The 22,927-nt window shown below is 48.6% G+C and overlaps 2 long non-coding RNA genes, 1 other non-coding gene and 1 pseudogene across 3 annotated transcripts; 2 read left to right on the top strand and 2 right to left on the bottom strand.

Moving 5' to 3' along the window:
* Positions 1–96: 96 nt before the first annotated feature.
* Positions 97–6,845, top strand: LOC137840103 (uncharacterized). The gene is made up of 6 exons (XR_011086544.1): positions 97–986; positions 1,165–1,335; positions 1,481–1,558; positions 3,087–3,177; positions 6,449–6,478; positions 6,687–6,845. It is a non-coding gene; the product is annotated as an uncharacterized lncRNA (long non-coding RNA).
* Positions 6,846–6,982: 137 nt separating this feature from the next.
* Positions 6,983–10,553, top strand: LOC137840108 (uncharacterized). Its single transcript, XR_011086549.1, has 3 exons — positions 6,983–7,043; positions 7,516–7,692; positions 7,862–10,553. It is a non-coding gene; the product is annotated as an uncharacterized lncRNA (long non-coding RNA).
* Positions 10,554–18,111: 7,558 nt separating this feature from the next.
* Positions 18,112–18,230, bottom strand: LOC125989533 (5S ribosomal RNA; annotated as a pseudogene).
* Positions 18,231–18,859: 629 nt separating this feature from the next.
* LOC125989518 (5S ribosomal RNA) lies at positions 18,860–18,978 on the bottom strand. The gene has a single exon (XR_007488696.1). It is a non-coding gene; the product is annotated as a 5S ribosomal RNA (ribosomal RNA).
* Positions 18,979–22,927: the final 3,949 nt, after the last annotated feature.

The raw sequence follows: 22,927 nt of genomic DNA on the forward strand, positions 1-22,927 counted from the left end.
GTTCATATCAACATTTGTGTGTGTGTGTGTGTGTGGGGGGGGGGGGTTGTGCGTGTTGGCTTCACCTGAGTTCAATTTTGTATTTTCGTCAAAAGCGCATGTGGTGAAATTCCACAAAGTAGGATGGGCAAACACATTCCAGTAAACTATTAGTGTCAATTGGGCTCTCGAAATGGCAGGGAAAAGATGCACAGCAAAACGAAAATATGTAGATGAACACAGGACGTTTTTGTCAGAGTGGGAAAGTTTCTATTTTTTGTTGAACGTGATGGCAAACCATTCTGCCTGATACGTCAGACCTCAGCGCATTTCAAAGATTCAAATCTTCAGCGCCATGCACTTCAGCTCACTCCATGCTAACATTGATCAGGCGTCGAACCCGCAACATCATGCTTAAGAGGTGGACATGCTAACCAGTGCGCCATTATGTCAACGCATAACAACTGTAAATCTACTAAACAAAACAGCGGTTGCTATATGACATCTGCCGCGTGTGGTCACGTGACAGACGTCACGTGATGGGCAGAACTTCCGCCGGAATTCAAATCCGCGGGGAGAGTTAACTTGTTTAAAAGGGAGTGGGCAGAAGAATTATTTAATTTATTTAAATCTATTTGGAGTGTGCGCCATTATGTCAATGCATAACAACTGTAAGTCTACTAAACAAAACAGCGGTTGCTATATGACGTCTGCCACGTCGTGGTCACGTGACGCGGACGTGACGTCGACGCCCACTTTACATCCCACCGATCACAGGACCCCTCGGCTGCATAACCGCGCCCCCTTTCCAACCAATCGGATTTGCTATACGCGAAAACTACGCCAATGGGCGGAACTTCCGCCAAAATTTAAATCCGTGGGCGTGGCTCGCAACAGGAAGTAGGAAAATGGCGATGTTGACAAAGACACAGCGGATGGTAACATACGACTAACAAGAGAAATATTTTTATTTTCTGCTTGCAACTGGACCGTCCAGAGCGTACACGGTAAGTACAACTAATCGTTTTTAAAAAGAAGTACTTTTGTTGCCCTGAAAAGCGAGTGAGTGTGGCGTTTGGGGGGGAACGTCGAATTTCGACGATTCTTTCTGGTCAACGGTTGTAAATGATTGCGTTGATTAAAAAAGAAAAGTTGATGTAACTCTACTTTTAACTGCCGTTTCAGATAAGCGGGTATTACGTCGCAGTCATGTGCCGCGGATATGACGTAATTGGCTGAACTTCCACCAAAATTCAAATCTGTTGGCGCGATGGCCGTGAGCCACTGAGCAACGACGAATATCAACAGAAATATCTTTATTTTCTGCTTGCAACTGGACCGTCTACAGCGTACACGGTAAGTAACACTCATTGTGTTTAAAGAGATTTACGTTTGTAATAGCAACGTGTAGCTGAGGCGCTAGCAGAAGTGTAGCCGCGTTGCGTTGTACGTGTGAATATTGGTCCAGGCGAAATGTTAATGTTTAATTTCATTCCTTTAGGTTCCACGGTGTTTGTTGGCTGCAAGTTTTCCACTGCAAGAAGAGGCTCGTATCATTGACCAGGAGCGAGCTACAATGGTGAGTAGCCATAACATTTATGTTAAACACTTCCTATTTCATGTCTAACAGTACTTGATTTAACAAATAACCATAAATAAATACAGTGTGGGCACTGAAGTTAACATATGTGATTATACTGCCTAATCTGTCACCGAGTATATTGTTGCAAAGTAATATAAGATCCAAAGTTGTAATTCAGAATAGTTTTCAAAAGAAGGCCATTAGAATTATATACAAGTCTGATTACCCTGAACATAACAACAAGCTATTAATTAAATCACAAATTCTTCAATTCAAAGATTTGGTAGATTATCAGAATAATAATGTCTAACAGTAATTGATTTAACACATCACGATAAGTAGATTGAGTGTGGGCACTCTCAAGTTAACATATGTGATTATACTGCCTAATCTGTTACAGAGTATGTTGTTGCCAAGTAATGTAGAATAGATCCAAAGTAGTAATCCAGAATAGTTTTGAAAAGGCCATTAGAATAATAAACAAATCTGATTACCTTGAACATAATAGTTAAGTGTTGAATATGTCCTATGAAGTCAAAATTGGGCACCATCATGTGGTGAAATTTGGAATTGCATCACATCCAATTTTGCCTGGGAACAAACAGATTAAATAAATCTTAGTCTTAAATAAGCCACTCCTTCTCAAACAAGTAAACTCTGCCCATTTTGCGCAGTAGATGTTCTGTTAATATCTAGTATTTATACAAAGTCATAATTTAAATTGCTTTTAACCTTCATTCATCGCTTCAACCAACATTACTCGCTCTTATTACCAACTTGTATCGATTTAACTGAGCGTTTAATACTTCCTATCAGGTCTCAAGTCAAGATTTGGCAAAATACAATTTCAGCAAATCCAATTTTGCCAGGCAACAAAAATAAATTAAATAAACTAAATAAGTCTTCTTCCCATTAAATAAATCAGAAAAGTCTGTCTTGTAACCAGTCCTCTTCAAACAAGTAAAGTCTGCCCGTTTTGTGCCGTAGATTTTGTGTCTATGCCTAGTATTTATACAAAATCATAATTTAAACGACTTCATTCCTTCATTCACTTTGGAAATTTGGAATTGCAGCAAATCGAATTTTGCCAGGGAACAAAAATAGATCAATTAAACTAAATAGTGTCTTCTTCCCATTAAATAAATTAAAAAAGTCTGTCTTGTAACCAGTCCTTTTCAAACAAGTAAAGTCTGCCCATTTTGTGCCGTAGATTTTGTGTTTATGCCTAGTATTTATACAAAATCATAATTTAAAAGATTTCATTCCTTCATTCACTTTGGAAATTTGGAATTGCAGCACATCAAATTTTGCCTGGGAAGAAAAGTAGATTAAATAAATTTAATAAGTCTTACTACTTCCCAATAAATAAATTAAATACGTCTTACTTGTTCCCACTCCTTTTCAAAAAAGTAGTTTAAAACGAGGGCCCTTCACTCAACCTTTAACCTCAACCCCGCACGTCACATTGTGTTGTATCTGTGAATGTTGGTTGTGGCCAAATGATAGTTTTCTTTCATTCGTTTAGGTTCCACGGTGTTTGTTGGCTATATGTTTTCCACTGTCAGAAGGATGAAAATACAAAGTACAACGCTTGGACGTGGGCGACGACGTCACCGGTGAGTCCTTCCTTCCTATTTATTTACCTTCTAGGTGCTAGAGGCTAAGTGTTAGAAGCTAAGTGTTAGAGGCAACACAATACGAACAACACAACACAATACGAACAACTCAACACAATATGAACAACTCAACACAATATGAACAACACAACAAAATACGAACAACACAACACAATACCAACAACACAATAGGAACAACACAACACATTACGAACAACACAACACAATACCAACAACACAACGATACCGCACTGAACAACACGATACCGCACTGAACAACACGATACCGCACTGAACAACACGATACCGCACTGAACAACACGATACCGCACTGAACAACACGATACGGCACTGAACAACACGATACCGCACTGAACAACACCATCCCGCACTGAACAACACCATGCAGCACTGAACAACATTATGCCGCACGGAACAACATTATACCGCACTGAACAACATTATGCCGCACTGAACAACATTATGCCGCACTGAACAACACCATGCCGCACTGAACAACATTATGCCGCACTGAACAACATTATGCCGCACTGAACAACATTATGCCGCACTGAACACCATGCCGCACTGAACAACACCATCCCGCACTGAACAACACCATGCCGCACTGAACAACACCATGCCGCACTGAACAACACCATGCCGCACTGAACAACATTATGCCGCACTGAACAACATTATGCCGCACTGAACAACATTATGCCGCACTGAACAACATTATGCCGCACTGAACAACATTATGCCGCACTGAACAACATTATGCCGCACTGAACAACATTATGCCGCACTGAAAAACACCATGCCGCACTGAACAACACCATGCCGCACTGAACAACACCATGCCGCACTGAACAACACCATGCCGCACTGAACAACACCATGCCGCACTGAACAACACCATGCCGCACTGAACAACACCATGCCGCACTGAACAACACCATGCCGCACTGAACAGCACCATGCCGCACTGAACAGCACCATGCCGCACTGAACAACACCATGCCGCACTGAACAACACCATGCCGCACTGAACAACACCATGCCGCACTGAACAACACCATGCCGCACTTAACAACACCATGCCGCACTGAACAACACCATGCCGCACTGAACAACACCATTCCGCACTGAACAACACCATGCTGCACTGAACAACACGACGCCGCACTGAACAACACGACGCCGCACTGAACAACACCATGCCGCACTGAACAACACCATGCCGCACTGAACAACACCATGCCGCACTGAACAACACCATGCCGCACTGAACAACACCATCCCGCACTGAACAACACCATCCCGCACTGAACAACACCATGCCGCACTGAACAACACCATGCCGCACTGAACAACACCATGCCGCACTGAACAACACCATGCCGCACTGAACAACACTATGCCGCACTGAACAACACTATGCCGCACTGAACAACACTATGCCGCACTGAACAACATTATGCCGCACTGAACAACATTATGCCGCACTGAACAACATTATGCCGCACTGAACAACATTATGCCGCACTGAACAACATTATGCCGCACTGAACACCATGCCGCACTGAACAACACCATGCCGCACTGAACAACACCATGCCGCACTGAACAGCACCATGCCGCACTGAACAGCACCATGCCGCACTGAACAACACCATGCCGCACTGAACAACACCATGCCGCACTGAACAACACCATGCCGCACTGAACAACACCATCCCGCACTGAACAACACCATCCCGCACTGAACAACACCATCCTGCACTGAACAACACCATGCCGCACTGAACAACACCATGCCGCACTGAACAACACCATGCCGCACTGAACAACACCATGCCGCACTGAACAACACCATGCCGCACTGAACAACACCATGCCGCACTGAACAACACCATCCCGCACTGAACAACACCATCCCGCACTGAACAACACCATGCCGCACTGAACTACACCATGCCGCACTGAACAACACCATGCCGCACTGAACAACACCATGCCGCACTGAACAACACCATGCCGCACTGAACAACACCATGCCGCACTGAACAACACCATGCCGCACTGAACAACACCATGCCGCACTGAACAACACCATGCCGCACTGAACAACACCATGCCGCACTGAACAACACCATGCCGCACTGAACAACACCATGCCGCACTGAACAACACCATGCCGCACTGAACAACACCATCCCGCACTGAACAACACCATGCCGCACTGAACAACATTATGCCGCACTGAACACCATGGCGCACTGAACAACACCATCCCGCACTGAACAACACCATGCCGCACTGAACAACACCATGCCGCACTGAACAACACCATGCCGCACTGAACAACACCATGCCGCACTGAACAACACCATGCCGCACTGAACAACACCATGCCGCACTGAACAACACCATGCCGCACTGAACAACACCATGCCGCACTGAACAACACCATGCCGCACTGAACAGCACCATGCCGCACTGAACAGCACCATGCCGCACTGAACAGCACCATGCCGCACTGAACAACACCATGCCGCACTGAACAACACCATGCCGCACTGAACAACACCATGCCGCACTGAACAACACCATGCCCCACTGAACAACATTACGCCGCACTGAACAACACCATGCCGCACTTAACAACACCATGCCGCACTGAACAACACCATGCCGCACTGAACAACACCATGCCGCACTGAACAACACCATGCCGCACTGAACAACACCATGCCGCACTGAACAACGCCATGCCGCACTGAACAACGCCATGCCGCACTGAACAACGCCATGCCGCACTGAACAACACCATGCCGCACTGAACAACACCATGCCGCACTGAACAACACCATGCCGCACGGAACAACACCATGCCGCACTGAACAACACCATGCCGCACTGAACAACACCATGCCGCACTGAACAACACCATGCCGCACTGAACAACACGACGCCGCACTGAACAACACGACGCCGCACTGAACAACACCATGCCGCACTGAACAACACCATCCCGCACTGAACAACACCATCCCGCACTGAACAACACCATGCCGCACAAACAGTTTTAGATAATATTACGTTGCATTCATGCGACGCGGACATGACGTCAATAGGCGGAACTCACGGCAAAATTATAATCCGTGGGCGTGGCTTGCAACAGGAAGTAGGAAAGCGGCAATGCTGGCAAACAAGACACAGCGGTTAGTAACACGACGACTAACAAGACAAATATTTTTGTTTTCAGCTTGCAACTTGACCGTCTAGAACGTACAAGGTAATTACAACTCATTGTTTTGAAAAATATGTTTTTTTGTAGCCCTGAAAAGCGAGGGAGTGTGGCATTTGGGAGGAACGTCGAACTCGGCGTCTGCTTCCAGCCACAGACGCTAAATTTCGACGATTATTTCGACTGGTCAACGTTTGTAAATTATTGCGTTGATTAAAAACTTGATTTAACTCTACTCTTAACTTTGCCGTTTCAGATATGTGGGTATTACACCGCGGAAATGACCTCAATAGGCTGAACTCTCGCCAAAATTCAAATCTGTGGGCGCAATGGCCTTGAGCGAGACAACGGATACAAACACGACGATTATCAACAGAAATATCTTTATTTTCTGCTTGCAAGTGGACCGTCTAGAGCGTACACGGTAAGTACAACTCATTGTGTTTAAAAAGATTTACGTTTGTGTAGTTTGCGTTGCGTTGTATCTGTGAATGTTGGTTGAGGCTAAATGTTAATGTTTAATTTCCTTCCTTTAGGTTCTATGGTGTTTGTTGGCTGTATGTTTTCCACTGCAAGAAGAGGCTCGTATCATTGACCAGCAGGAGCTACAATGGTGAGTACCCCTTTCGTCGTCCATTTATGTTAAACTATGTTAAACCTATTTCATGTCTAACAGTACCCGATTTAACAAATAACCATAAATAAATACAGTGTGGGCAGTCAAGTTAACATATGTGATTATCCTGCCTAATATGTTTATCACAAATATGTCACTAATCACTAATATGTTTATTTGTTTATCACAACACCTTTGGACCTTCAGCAATCGATTATTTCCCTTCATCTACATAGAGACAGAACGATGGTGTCTTAAACATCTCATTCATTTCACCAAATAACTTCACGCAGGTGGATAACGGCCGTCTCGGTCACGCTATGTTGCGTGATGCAGTTTTGAAGAACCAAATGCATTTATTCAATGAATAAGTCAAGCTAGATCTATGTTTATGATGTTGCACGTTACGGTACCGATTGAAGTTGAGTCCGAAGCCGGTGGAAAGCAGCGGTGCGTTTGTGCTCTCCAGGTACAAATGTTGTGATCTCTGACTGACAACCGGGCGAGACTCGAGTAAGAGATGTCCAAACGAGCTCCGGCAGGGCGGGTCAAGGCGGAGCGAACGGACGCCTTTCAGGCCGCCAATGACGAGCTGAGAGCCAAACTGATGGACGTCCAGTTAGAACTTCAGCAGGAGAAGAACAAGGTGAAAACCTCAACAGACAGACACTGCCTTCCTCCCTGCCTGCTTCCCTGCCTGCCTCCCTGCCTGCCTCCCTGCCTGCCTGCCTCCCTGCTTGCCTCCCTCCCGCCCTCCCTCCCTCCCTCCCAGTTTCCCCGATGTAGATTTGACATGCGTGTGCCATGACTGTCAGCCTACGTCAACAAATGCACCGAGGACGTCAGCACCACTAAGAATATCATCACCCGGGGCAACCAACGACCCTGGATGACTGAGGAGGTACGTCAAACGCTACGAGCGCGGAACTCTGCCTTCAAGTCTGGCGACAAGGAGACACTGAGGACAGCGAGAGCCAACTTGAACCGTGCCATCAGGGTAGCGAAGCGAGACCACAGTCGAAAAATTCAGGATCGTTTCCACGACGCCAACAACACCAGGAGTATGTGGCAAGGCATACGGGCGATTACAGACTACAACTCACCCTCCCCCCCCGGTGGGTGAAGTTGATGCTGACTTTCTAAATGGTCTAAATAACTTCTTTGGGAGGTTTGAGGCACTAAACGGCACTCCAGCAGTTAAAACTGTCCCCCATCAGGAAGAGGAGGTACTCTGCCTTGACTCCGCCGATGTGTTGAAGACCCTGATGAGAGTCAACCCCCGTAAGGCCCCTGGCCCCGACAACATTCCTGGGCGTGTGTTCAGGGAATGTGCAAGTCAGCTGGCTGGGGTCATCACAGACATTTTTAACACCTCGCTGGGCCAAGCCACAGTGCCAGCGTGCTTTAAGACTGCCTCCATCATTCCGGTGCCGAAGAAACCTCAAATCACCTCGTTTAATGATTACCGGCCTGTTGCACTGACTCCGGTCATGATGAAGTGCTTCGAAAGGCTGCTTAAAGATCACATCGTTTCCAGACTCCCCCCATTATTTGACCCGTTCCAGTTTGCCGACCGGCAAAACCGCTCCACTCAGGACGCCATCTCCTCCGTTCTTCACCTGAGCCTGGCTCACCTGGAGGAGAAGAACACCCATGTTCGGATGCTGTTCCTGGACTTCAGCTCAGCGTTTAACACCATCATCCCACAGCATCTAGTAGGAAAATTGGAACACCTGGGCTTCAACACCCCCCTTCGCAACTGGCTGCTAGACTTCCTCACCAACAGACCTCAGTCAGTCCGGGTCGGACAGAACACCTCTGATGTCATCACCCTCAGCACAGGCTCCCCTCAGGGCTGCGTCCCGAGCCCCCTGCTGTTCACCCTGATGACACACGACTGCGTCCCCAGGTTCACCACCAATCACATCGTGAAGTTCGCAGACGACACAACGGTGGTGGGTTAGGGTTAGGGGTTAGGGGTTAGGGTTAGGGGTTAGGGTTAGGGTTGCGGTAGGAGCCCCCCTTCCTGTTGGAAGCAGGGGCAAAAGCACGGTCCATCCATCCGGCACACCTCCCAGCTCCCAGCCCAGGGTTCTGATGAGCAAAGCGGCGGCGTCGGCCATAGTGGACCGTGGTCCAACCTTGCTCCATGGCTGGAATTCGCCTTTGTTATATATATAATAAATGTGTTTTTATCAAAAAAAATTGTTTTTAATATGGTTGTTTTTATTGAAATAGTTTTTAATAAAATTTCTTTTGTTAGATTTTGTTTGGCCAGTATATAATGTAAGTGTGCCTTGACAACGTTTCGGCCGCTAGGGCCTTCCTCAGGTCTGGCACACAAACAAAAAAATGAAATTGATGCTTATATCCACTGTTTGTAATTGCTGCTGAGTTGTTTTCTCTTTGCTCTCTCTCCACGCACTGAGCGTCTGTTGCGCCGCGTGTCCTTTTATAGTCTCTGTTTGGTTAGAGTTTCTATTTTCAAATTTTAGTTTTTGTTTCTGACTTTTTCTTTTTTGGAAATAAAATTGGTTTTAGCCTCATTGAATGTTTTCCAATTACGATTTGATATTATGAATTATGATTTTGAATATTTTATTGTTTTGTTTTTTGTTTTGTTTTTTTTAATTTTTGTTATTTAATTTTTTGTTTCTCATTTTCCGTTTCTCATTTTTCTTACTGCGGGTAAGTAGATTATTCAGGTAGGTATTTACGTATATATTTTGTGAATTGTAATTTTGAATTTTTATTGTTTTGTTTTTGTTTTGTTTTTTAAATTTTTGTTTCTCATTTTTCTTACTGCAAGTAAGTGGTTAGTTGAGGTAGGTATTTACGTATATATTTTTTTGATTTTTGTCTTTTCTAATTTTTTAGGTGGGCATGGTCCGGGGACCAGGGTTAGGGGTAGGGTTAGAGTTTAGGGTTGTGGGTTAGGGGTTAGGGTTAGGGTTAGGATTGCGGTAGGAGCCCCCCTTCCTGTTGGAAGCAGGGGCAAAAGCACGGTCCATCCATCCGGCACACCTCCCAGCTCCCAGCCCAGGGTTCTGATGAGCAAAGCGGCGGCGTCGGCCATAGTGGACTGTGGTCCAACCTTGCTCCATGGCTGGAATTCGCCTTTGTTATATATATAATAAATTTGTTTTTATCAAAAAAAAATTGTTTTTAATATGGTTCTTTTTATTGAAATAGTTTTCAATAAAATTTCTTTTGTTAGATTTTGTTTGGCCAGTATATAATGTAAGTGTGCCTTGACAACGTTTCGGCCGCTAGGGCCTTCCTCAGGTCTGGCACACAAACAAAAAAAAAATGAATGAAATTGATGCTGATATCCACTGTTTGTAATTGCTGCTGAGTTGTTTTCTCTTTGCTCTCTCTCCACGCACTGAGCGTCTGTTGCGCCGCGCGTCCTTTTATAGTCTCTGTTTGGTTAGAGTTTCTATTTTCAAATTTTAGTTTTTGTTTCTGACTTTTTCTTTTTTGGAAATAAAATTGGTTTTAGCCTCATTGAATGTTTTCCAATTACGATTTGATATTATGAATTATGATTTTGAATATTTTATTGTTTTGTTTTTTGTTTTGTTTTTTTAAATTTTTGTTATTTAATTTTTTGTTTCTCATTTTTCTTACTGCAGGTAAGTAGATTATTCAGGTAGGTATTTACGTATATATTTTGTGAATTGTAATTTTGAATTTTTATTGTTTTGTTTTTGTTTTGTTTTTTAAATTTTTGTTTCTCATTTTTCTTACTGCAAGTAAGTGGTTAGTTGAGGTAGGTATTTACGTATATATTTTTTTGATTTTTGTCTTTTCTAATTTTTTAGGTGGGCATGGTCCGGGGACCAGAGGCGTGGTACCAATTTGAGGTAAGTATCCAAGGTAGGTATCTAAGGTAAGTGAGTCCGAATTGATTTTATTAAATTTGTCCTAATTATGTTAATTGAGCCTGCTGTTTGGAATTTCTGTTCCTAGTAGGACATAAAAAGGGAATTGGATTGAGGTAAGGATTAGGGTTGGGGTTAGGGTTGGGGTTAGGGTTAGGATTGGGGGTAGGGTTGGGTGTTAGGACATGGAGTGGGCCTAGGTCCCCCTTGGGTGGGGCTTAGAACGAAGATTATATCGAGGTCGAATGTTAGGGAGTTCTTCGGGCTCCCAATTAGTTGAATCATCGGAATCAGTTGACTCATCGGAGAAGGACCCGAGTTCAGGTTCCCCCAAAGGGTCAATGATGGGGTCCAGATTGGGGTTCGGGTTCAGCACTCCGACCTCATATGAAGTCGGACCTCGACCGTCAACCCAACGTGCAGTAGAGCTACGCGAATGCGATGGCATACAGAAGACCGATTTTTGGTTCTTCCCACCCTCTCGAGCCACCGTCCTCTGGGCCTGGACTGGCATGGAAGATGCCAAGGGCACCGAAACTAAACTCGGTGTCGGTGAAGTCTGGGCCAGGACTGGCGTCAACAGAGCCACGGGCACCGGAACTCGACTTGGTGCCGGCGACGACTGGGTCCGAATTGGCGTCAATAGAGTCACGGGCTCCGTCTTTGGAGTCACGGGCTCCAGATCCGGACGTGGTGTTGGAGGGGAAGTGGGGCTAGGTGAATCAGGAGGTAGATCCACCATGCTTGCCCTGATCTGCCCCGCTACATAGTCCAAAGTGTCCTGCGAGAGCCGCGGAAAATTCCGTCTGGCCCACCTCGTCGCCACCGCAAAGGCAGCGTCCCATTCCGGCGTAATGAGTACCAGCAGGTCATCCAATAATTGGGTAAGGCAGGTCAGGTAATGGTCGGTGAGGATTTGGCATGTTGTGTGACCCCAATTCAGAGCATTGCCCATGATCAGGTCCAACGCATCCCCGGTAGGGAACGCTGGCCTGACCATGGTCGACAACACCTCCACCATCCTTGCAATCATTCGCGGTTGCGGGGCTCCTCCCTCAGGGTTCACATTCCGCAGATGGTGGGTCACCTTAATGATGCTGTGCAACTTCCGGACTACGAGGCCAAAATGAGCATCAGCTTGTCGCCACCCATTGGCCGGAGCCTTACTTTGGGTGGAATAGGGTTAAGGGTTAGGGGTTAGGGTTATGGTGGGAGCCCCCCCTCCTGGAGGAGGGAAAGGCAAAAGCACGGTCCATCCATCCGGGATTCCAATCAGCCCCCAGCTCACGGTTCCGGCGGGCAACGCGGTGGCGTCGGCCATAGTGGACCGTCGTCCAACCCTGATCCATGGCTGTGGAGCTAGAATTTGCCTTTGTTATATATTTAATAAAGTTGTTTTTTTAAAAAAATAAAGTTTCTTTTTTGATTTATTCTGGCCAATATGCAATGTGTGCCCTGACAACGTTTCGGCTATCTCAAGCCTTCATCAGGTCTGGCACACATGTATTATATGAAAAAGTATTTTTGTTTTGTAAGGTGCAGCAATGTGTCTTGCTTGCAGTCCAAATTCGCACTAAAGGCTCTTTGCCTTGCGGATTCCTCTTATACCCTCAGCTCGGTTGAAGTTTTAAATCTTTTTGTTTTGGGTTAGGGTTATGGTGGGAGCCCCCCCTCCTGGAGGAGGGAAAGGCAAAAGCACGGTCCATCCATCCGGGATTCCAATCAGCCCCCAGGGTTTGGGTTAGGGGTTAGGGTTAGGGGGTTAGGGTTAGGTAAAGAGTTCCTCCCCCGAAGGAGAGGAACAAAGGCACGGTCCTACCATCCTGGCCCGCACCCCACAACCAGCTCCAGAGCATCCTGCCCGTTGCGGCCGCACCCGCCATGCTGGCCAGGACTAATTAGGGCTTAATAAAGATCATTTTTGACCTTGAACACGTGTTTGTGCTTATTGTATGCTTGTTTTTGATTGCACTTTACCTATCCGGTCGCCTTTGTTATATAATTAATAAGTGAGTCTCGATTTGGCATGTAAGATTGACAGCTGCGCTTGCGTTCAACTAAATATTCGTACCTCGCACCTAATTCATCGACTCCCCTATCTGGGTGGAGCGAGAGCATCTTGCTCTGTGCGGCATCCATGCGCTCTCCTATCTGGGTAGAGCGTGGGTAAATTACTATTTGTTTCCAATTGGTTTTGTACCGGCGTCATTTTGCGCTAAATTTTGTTCATCTGTGTGGCCATCGACAACGTTTCGGCATCTTTTGTGCCTTCTTCAGGTCTGGCACACAGGAATTGCATCTAAATTTAGTTTAGTTTCATCACATGGGGAGCTGCTTCCTCCTCCACGGCCGCATCGAGACTGAGAGCTCCTGCTCCGAACGGTGCTTATATACACTCCTCCAAGTGGGCGGAGCCAAAGATTTGGGCTTGTTTCTTTAGCATAGTAACTTGTTTTCTTGCAGGCACCGATTGGGCGTGGATTTGTGATCTCCGGATTAGGTAAGTATATTTTTGTTTTGGGTAAGTATTTACTTTTAACTGCTTTTTTTGCTTTTTTTTGTCCCAAATAATGCTTATTTGCAATTGTTTACATTCAAATTTGATAGGTATGCAAATTTTTTTGTTTTGGGTGAGTATTGTGATTTTATTTGAGGTAAGTATTTACTTTTAACTGCCTTTTGGTCTCAAATAGTGCTTATTTGCAATTATTATTCAAATTTGTGTTTACGTTCAAATTTTGACTTGTTTATTTTCAAATTTTAACTTGCAGGTTGACGTTTTTGTCTTATCGGGAAATGGGGTCAGGTTAGGGTTAGGGTTAGGGTTAGGGATTTAGGGTTAGGGTTAGGGTTAGGGTTAGGGGTTTAGGGTTAGGGTTAGGGTTAGGGTTGGGGTTGGGGTTAGGGGTTGGGGTTAGGGTTAGGGTTAGGGTTAGGGTAGGGGGGGGGGGTTAGGGTTAGGGTTAGGGTTAGGGTTAGGATTATGTAGGGAGTTCCTCCCCCGAAGGAGAGGAGCAAAGGCACGGTCCTACCATCCACGCCCACGTCCCACAACCAGCCCCAGAGCACCCTGTCCGTCGTGGCTGCGCCAGCCATGCTGGTCAGGCCAAATTGGGCTTAATAAACAAGTATTTGTGTTGTAATTGTTGTTTGTTTTTGATTTTACTTTGCCTATCCGGTCGCCTTTGTTATATATGTAATAAATGAGTCTCGATTTGGCATGTTAGATTGACAGCTGTACTTGCTTTCAAATTGGTCGTACCTCGCACTTAATTCATCAACTCCCCTATTTGGGTGGAGCGAGAGCATCTTGCTCTGTGCGGCATCCATGCGCTCTCCTATCTGGGTAGAGTGTGGGTAAATTATAATTTTGCGTCTAATTATTTTCCTATCGGCGCTAATTTGCGCTCCCTTTTATTTCCTCCGTGTGGCCATCGACAACGTTTCGGCATCTTTTGTGCCTTCCTCAGGTCTGGCACACGGGAATTGCAGCTAAATTTAGTTTTATTGCATGTGGAGCTGTTTCCTCCTTCATGGCCGCATCGAGACTGAGTTTCCTGCTTTGAGCGGTCCTTATATAGTTTTATGTCAGCAATTTGCGTTTCGTTCCGGATAATTTCCCATCAACTTGTTTTAGCTTATTAACTTGTTGTTTTCGCTCTTGTGTATTTCTGTTTTTTTCTCTTGCAGGCACCGGTTGGGCGTGAATATGTGATCTCGGCATAGGTAAGTATAACTGTGTTTCCTTTTTTCAGGTTTGTATCAGGTAGGTATTGTTTTTTGATAGTGTAAATATTTACTTCCAACCACTTTTAGTTTATATTCAATTTTGTGTTTGTTTCCTTTTTTCAGGTTTGTATCAGGTAAGTATTGTTTTTTGATAGTGTAAATATTTACTTCCAACCACTTTTTAGTTTATATTCAATTTTGTGTTTATGTTCAAATTTTTGACTTCTTAATTTCCAATTTTTGATTTACAGGTTGAATTTTTTTCCTATTGGGAGTCAGGGAGGGATTTGGATTAGGGTTGGGGTTAGGGTTAGGGTTGGGGTTAGGTTTAGGGTTTGGGGTTAGGTTAGGGTTAGGGTAGGATCGGTTTAGGGGACAGCGCACAGACGCAGCAGGAGCTCAATGGAAACTGGAAACGTGGGGGGCAGTGGAGGTGGCACAGGCGAGTTAGGATTATGTAGGGAGTTCCTCCCCCGAAGGAGAGGAGCAAAGGCACGGTCCTACCATCCACGCCCACGTCCCACAACCAGCCCCAGAGCACCCTGTCCGTCGTGGCTGCGCCAGCCATGCTGGTCAGGCCAAATTGGGCTTAATAAACAAGTATTTGTGTTGTAATTGTTGTTTGTTTTTGATTTTACTTTGCCTATCCGGTCGCCTTTGTTATATATGTAATAAATGAGTCTCGATTTGGCATGTTAGATTGACAGCTGTACTTGCTTTCAAATTAGTCGTACCTCGCACTTAATTCATCAACTCCCCTATTTGGGTGGAGCGAGAGCATCTTGCTCTGTGCGGCATCCATGCGCTCTCCTATCTGGGTAGAGCGTGGGTAAATTATAATTTTGCGTCTAATTGTTTTCCTATCGGCGCTAATTTGCGCTCCCTTTTATTTCCTCCGTGTGGCCATCGACAACGTTTCGGCATCTTTTGTGCCTTCCTCAGGTCTGGCACACGGGAATTGCAGCTAAATTTAGTTTTATTGCATGTGGAGCTGTTTCCTCCTTCATGGCCGCATCGAGACTGAGTTTCCTGCTTTGAGCGGTCCTTATATAGTTTTATGTCAGCAATTTGCGTTTCGTTCCGGATAATTTCCCATCTACTTGTTTTAGCTTATTAACTTGTTGTTTTCGCTCTTGTGTATTTCTGTTTTTTTCTCTTGCAGGCACCGGTTGGGCGTGAATATGTGATCTCGGCATAGGTAAGTATAACTGTGTTTCCTTTTTTCAGGTTTGTATCAGGTAGGTATTGTTTTTTGATAGTGTAAATATTTACTTCCAACCACTTTTAGTTTATATTCAATTTTGTGTTTGTTTCCTTTTTTTCAGGTTTGTATCAGGTAAGTATTGTTTTTTGATAGTGTAAATATTTACTTCCAACCACTTTTTAGTTTATATTCAATTTTGTGTTTATGTTCAAATTTTTGACTTCTTAATTTCCAATTTTTGATTTACAGGTTGAATTTTTTTTCCTATTGGGAGTCAGGGAGGGATTTGGATTAGGGTTAGGGTTAGGGTTAGGGTTGGGGTTAGGGTTAGGGTTTGGGGTTAGGTTAGGGTTAGGGTTAGGGTAGGATCGGTTTAGGGGACAGCGCACAGACGCAGCAGGAGCTCAATGGAAACTGGAAACGTGGGGGGCAGTGGAGGTGGCACAGGCGAGTTAGGATTATGTAGGGAGTTCCTCCCCCGAAGGAGAGGAGCAAAGGCACGGTCCTACCATCCACGCCCACGTCCCACAACCAGCCCCAGAGCACCCTGTCCGTCGTGGCTGCGCCAGCCATGCTGGTCAGGCCAAATTGGGCTTAATAAACAAGTATTTGTGTTGTAATTGTTGTTTGTTTTTGATTTTACTTTGCCTATCCGGTCGCCTTTGTTATATATGTAATAAATGAGTCTCGATTTGGCATGTTAGATTGACAGCTGTACTTGCTTTCAAATTAGTCGTACCTCGCACTTAATTCATCAACTCCCCTATTTGGGTGGAGCGAGAGCATCTTGCTCTGTGCGGCATCCATGCGCTCTCCTATCTGGGTAGAGCGTGGGTAAATTATAATTTTGCGTCTAATTGTTTTCCTATCGGCGCTAATTTGCGCTCCCTTTTATTTCCTCCGTGTGGCCATCGACAACGTTTCGGCATCTTTTGTGCCTTCCTCAGGTCTGGCACACGGGAATTGCAGCTAAATTTAGTTTTATTGCATGTGGAGCTGTTTCCTCCTTCATGGCCGCATCGAGACTGAGTTTCCTGCTTTGAGCGGTCCTTATATAGTTTTATGTCAGCAATTTGCGTTTCGTTCCGGATAATTTCCCATCTACTTGTTTTAGCTTATTAACTTGTTGTTTTCGCTCTTGTGTATTTCTGTTTTTTTCTCTTGCAGACACCGGTTGGGCGTGAATATGTGATCTCGGCATAGGTAAGTATAACTGTGTTTCCTTTTTTCAGGTTTGTATCAGGTAGGTATTGTTTTTTGATAGTGTAAATATTTACTTCCAACCACTTTTAGTTTATATTCAATTTTGTGTTTGTTTCCTTTTTTCAGGTTTGTATCAGGTAAGTATTGTTTTTTGATAGTGTAAATATTTACTTCCAACCACTTTTTAGTTTATATTCAATTTTGTGTTTATGTTCAAATTTTTGACTTCTTAATTTCCAATTTTTGATTTACAGGTTGAATTTTTTTTCCTATTGGGAGTCAGGGAGGGATTTGGATTAGGGTTAGGGTTAGGGTTAGGGTTTATTGGTTAGGGTTAGGGTTAGGGTTAGGGGTTAGGGTTAGGGGTTAGGGGTTAGGGTTAGGATTAGGGTTAGGGTTAGGGTTAGGGGTTAGGGGTTAGGGGTTAGGGTTAGGGTTAGGGTTAGGGTTTGGGTTGGGTTAGGGTTAGGGTTAGGGTTAGGGTTAGGGGTTAGGGGTTAGGGTTGGGGTTAGGGTTAGGGTTAGGGTTAGGGTTAGGGTTTGGGTTGGGTTAGGGTTAGGGTTAGGGTTAGGGGTTAGGGTTAGGGTTAGGGTTAGGGTTAGGGTTAGGGTTGGGGTTAGGGGTTAGGGTTAGGGTTAGGGTTAGGGGTTAGGGGTTAGGGTTAGGGTTAGGGTTAGGGGTTAGGGTTAGGGTTAGGGTTAGGGGTTAGGGTTAGGGTTAGGGTTAGGTTTGGATTGTGGAGTCCACCTACCAGGGACGGGGAACTGATGTCCCCCCCTAGCAGAAGTAAAGACTGCTGCTTTGAGTTCACAGGGAGCCATGCTCTTTATTCACTGTACATAGTCTGTCCTCTAGCGGTAAAAACGTGAACTGCAATGCTATGGCTGTCGCCACACAATGTAGGTTTTAAACTCGTGTTGTAGTTTCAGTGTCGGAGTTCAAACTAGGCTTGCAGTTTCCGAATGCCATTCGTGATGGGTGCTGTAAAAAGTTCTTGGCTTAAACGATTGAAGTGCACATAAGAAAAAAAAAAAAAAAAAAAAAAGCTCACGGTAAATGGTATTCCCAGGCGGTCTCCCATCCAACTACTTACCAGGCCCGACCCTGCTTAGCCTCCGAGATCGGACGAGATCGGGCGCTCTCAGGGTAGTATGGCCGTAAGCCGTGAGACCGCTCAGAATTTTTCATTTTATAGACACAATCGCCCCTGAAACCATGCCAAGCAGCGGCGGGACTTGATTGCTGTGGTAAAAGTTTCCTTTCACAATTGACGTGGGAAAAAAAAAAAAAAAAGGCTTTCAGCACCTGGTATTCCCGGACGGTCACCCTTCCCTTTTGTTTTTTTTTGTTTTTTTTACAACCAGGGCCGAAACAGGCTTTCTTCCAAGGCTTTTGGTGTTTTCTGGAAACATGGCTATCATGAAAAGTTATTGACAGCTTTTTATGCGGTAGCACGAATTTGCCGTTGCGACCTGCATTTTGCTGAATCAAAATAAATGCCTTGAAAAGTTTAAAAACACTTCATGGAAGTGTTGTGTTGGGTTCTTTTACAAGTCAAGCCTGCTGCTTTGAGTTCACAGGGAGCCATGCTCACTGTACATAGTCTGCTCTCTAGCGGTAAAAAATTTAACTACAATGCTGTGGATGTCACCACATAATATAGCTTTCAAACTCGTGTTATAGTTTCAATGTCGGAGTTTAAATTAGGCTTGCTGTTTCCGGATGCCATTCGTGATGGGTGTTGTAAAAAATAGCTTCTTAAACGATTGAAGTGCACATAAGAAAAAGAAAAAGCTTACAGCACCTGGTATTCCCAGGCGGTCTCCCATCCAAGTACTAACCAGGCCCAACCCTGCTTAGCTTCCGAGATCGGACGAGATCGGGCGTTCTCAGGGTAGTATGGCCGTAAGCCGTGAGGTGACCCAACATTTTGCATTTTATAGACACAATCGCCCCTGAAACGCGAGCGAGCCAATGAAGCCTTCAAAACTGCTTCGGCACATGGAGACCAAGCATCCTGCATTAAAAGACAAACCTTAACCACTTCGGGTTTCATTGTCTCCGATTACGCCTGGATGGGACCGGCTCGTTTCTGAGAAACAAGCTCGGTGCTCCCAATAATTCAACGTAATGGTGACTTTTATTTTTATGTGGTTTATATTTGTTTTTATGCCAGTCGTATCATTTTATTTAATCGTATTTACCGTATTTGCCGGTGTACAGGTCGACTCGGTGTATAAGTCGACCCCCTAAAATTCGACGGAAATTTACGATTTTATGATATATCCTTTGTATAAGTCGAGCTCAATTGTTGCATTATATTAAACTTCAAAATTCAATATGCGAAATTTATTGACGAAATGTGTTCAAATTCTGGGAGGCCGTGCGCATGCTGCTGTTTATAAGCACCGCGGAGGAGATCGCGGCCGGCGAGCTAGCGCACGCCGCCCGGCACCAACGGGAGGCCGGAAATAGCTCCAAGCCGAGCGGATCGGCACTTTATAAGCACCGCGGAGGAGATCGCGGCGCCTCATTGGACTTCCAGCGGCCGGCGAGCTCGCGCACCCGCCCGGCACATCCGGGAGGCCGTGCGCACGAGCCAAGTGGCCGAAAATAGCCCCCGCCGAGCGGATCGGCTGTTTATAAGCACCGCGGAGGTGGTCGCGGCGCCTCATTCGACTTCCAGCGGCCGGCGAGCTCGCGCACCCGCCCGGCACATCCGGGAGGCCGTGCGCACGAGCCAAGTGGCCGAAAATAGCCCCCGCCGAGCGGATCGGCTGTTTATAAGCACCGCGGAGGTGGTCGCGGCGCCTCATTCGACTTCCAGCGGCCGGCGAGCTCGCGCACCCGCCCGGCACATCCGGGAGGCCGTGCGCACGAGCCAAGTGGCCGAAAATAGCCCCCGCCGAGCGGATCGGCTGTTTATAAGCACCGCGGAGGTGGTCGCGGCGCCTCATTCGACTTCCAGCGGCCGGCGAGCTCGCGCACCCGCCCGGCACATCCGGGAGGCCGTGCGCACGAGCCAAGTGGCCGAAAATAGCCCCCGCCGAGCGGATCGGCTGTTTATAAGCACCGCGGAGGTGGTCGCGGCGCCTCATTCGACTTCCAGCGGCCGGCGAGCTCGCGCACCCGCCCGGCACATCCGGGAGGCCGTGCGCACGAGCCAAGTGGCCGAAAATAGCCCCCGCCGAGCGGATCGGCTGTTTATAAGCACCGCGGAGGTGGTCGCGGCGCCTCATTCGACTTCCAGCGGCCGGCGAGCTCGCGCACCCGCCCGGCACATCCGGGAGGCCGTGCGCAAGAGCCAAGTGGCCGAAAATAGCCCCCGCCGAGCGGATCGGCTGTTTATAAGCACCGCGGAGGTGGTCGCGGCGCCTCATTCGACTTCCACCTGCCGGCGAGCTCGCGCACCCGCCCGGCACATCCGGGAGGCCGTGCGCACGAGCCAAGTGGCCGAAAATAGCCCCCGCCGAGCGGATCGGCTGTTTATAAGCACCGCGGAGGTGGTCGCGGCGCCTCATTCGACTTCCAGCGGCCGGCGAGCTCGCGCACCCGCTCGGCACATCCGGGAGGCCGTGCGCACGAGCCAAGTGGCCGAAAATAGCCCCCGCCGAGCGGATCGGCTGTTTATAAGCACCGCGGAGGTGGTCGCGGCGCCTCATTCGACTTCAAGCGGCCGGCGAGCTCGCGCACCCGCCCGGCACATCCGGGAGGCCGTGCGCACGAGCCAAGTGGCCGAAAATAGCCCCCGCCGAGCGGATCGGCTGTTTATAAGCACCGCAGAGGTGGTCGCGGCGCCTCATTCGACTTCCAGCGGCCGGCGAGCTCGCGCACCCGCCCGGCACATCCGGGAGGCCGTGCGCACGAGCCAAGTGGCCGAAAATAGCCCCCGCCGAGCGGATCGGCGGTTTATAAGCACCGCGGAGGTGGTCGCGGCGCCTCATTCGACTTCCAGCGGCCGGCGAGATCGCGCACCCGCCCGGCACAACCGGGAGGCCGTGCGCACGAGCCAAGTGGCCGAAAATAGCCCCCGCCGAGCGGATCGGCTGTTTATAAGCACCGCGGAGGTGGTCGCGGCGCCTCATTCGACTTCCGGCGGGCGGCGAGCTTGCGCACCCGCCCGGCACATCCGGGAGGCCGTGCGCACGAGCCAAGTGGCCGAAAAAAGCCCCCGCCGAGCGGATCGGCTGTTTATAAGCACCGCGGAGGTGGTCGCGGCGCCTCATTCGACTTCAAGCGGCCGGCGAGATCGCGCACCCGCCCGGCACATCCGGGAGGCCGTGCGCACGAGCCAAGTGGCCGAAAATAGCCCCCGCCGAGCGGATCGGCAGTTTATAAGCACCGCGGAGGTGGTTGCGGCGCCTCATTCGACTTCCAGCGGCCGGCGAGCTCGCGCACCCGCCCGGCACATCCAAGAGGCCGTGCGCACGAGCCAAATGGCCGAAAATAGCCCCCGCCGAGCGGATCGGCTGTTTATAAGCACCGCGGAGGTGGTCGCGGCGCCTCATTCGACTTCCAGCGGCCGGCGAGCTCGCGCACCCGCCCGGCAACTCCGGGAGGCCGTGCGCACGAGCCAAGTGGCCGAAAATAGCCCCCGCCGAGCGGATCGGCTGTTTATAAGCACCGCGGAGGTGGTTGCGGCGCCTCATTCGACTTCAAGCGGCCGGCGAGCTCGCGCACCCGCCCGGCACATCCGGGAGGCCGTGCGCACGAGCCAAGTGGCCGAAAATAGCCCCCGCCGAGCGGATCGGCTGTTTATAAGCACCGCGGAGGTGGTCGCGGCGCCTCATTCGACTTCAAGCGGCCGGCGAGCTCGCGCACCCGCCCGGCACATCCGGGAGGCCGTGCGCACGAGCCAAGTGGCCGAAAATAGCCCCCGCCGAGCGGATCGGCTGTTTATAAGCACCGCGGAGGTGGTCGCGGCGCCTCATTCGACTTCCAGCGGCCGGCGAGCTCGCGCACCCGCCCGGCACATCCGGGAGGCCGTGCGCACGAGCCAAGTGGCCGAAAATAGCCCCCGCCGAGCGGATCGGCTGTTTATAAGCACCGCGGAGGTGGTCGCGGCGCCTCATTCGACTTCCAGCGGCCGGCGAGCTCGCGCACCCGCCCGGCACATCCGGGAGGCCGTGCGCACGAGCCAAGTGGCCGAAAATAGCCCCCGCCGAGCGGATCGGCTGTTTATAAGCACCGCGGAGGTGGTCGCGGCGCCTCATTCGACTTCCAGCGGCCGGCGAGATCGCGCACCCGCCCGGCACATCCGGGAGGCCGTGCGCACGAGCCAAGTGGCCGAAAATAGCCCCCGCCGAGCGGATCGGCTGTTTATAAGCACCGCGGAGGTGGTCGCGGCGCCTCATTCGACTTCCGGCGGGCGGCGAGCTCGCGCACCCGCCCGGCACATCCGGGAGGCCGTGCGCACGAGCCAAGTGGCCGGAAATAGCCCCCGCCGAGCGGATCGGCTGTTTATAAGCACCGCGGAGGTGGTCGCGGCGCCTCATTCGACTTCCAGCGGCCGGCGAGCTCGCGCACCCGCCCGGCACATCCGGGAGGCCGTGCGCACAAGCCAAGTGGCCGAAAATAGCCCCCGCCGAGCGGATCGGCTGTTTATAAGCACCGCGGAGGTGGTCGCGGCGCCTCATTCGACTTCCAGCGGCCGGCGAGCTCGCGCACCCGCCCGGCACATCCGGGAGGCCGTGCGCACGAGCCAAGTGGCCGAAAATAGCCCCCGCCGAGCGGATCGGCTGTTTATAAGCACCGCGGAGGTGGTCGCGGCGCCTCATTCGACTTCCGGCGGGCGGCGAGTTCGCGCACCCGCCCGGCACATCCGGGAGGCCGTGCGCACGAGCCAAGTGGCCGAAAATAG

Source organism: Syngnathus scovelli, chromosome 2 (assembly GCF_024217435.2).
Source record: "Syngnathus scovelli strain Florida chromosome 2, RoL_Ssco_1.2, whole genome shotgun sequence".
In the NCBI taxonomy this organism is placed as follows: Eukaryota; Metazoa; Chordata; class Actinopteri; order Syngnathiformes; family Syngnathidae; genus Syngnathus; species Syngnathus scovelli.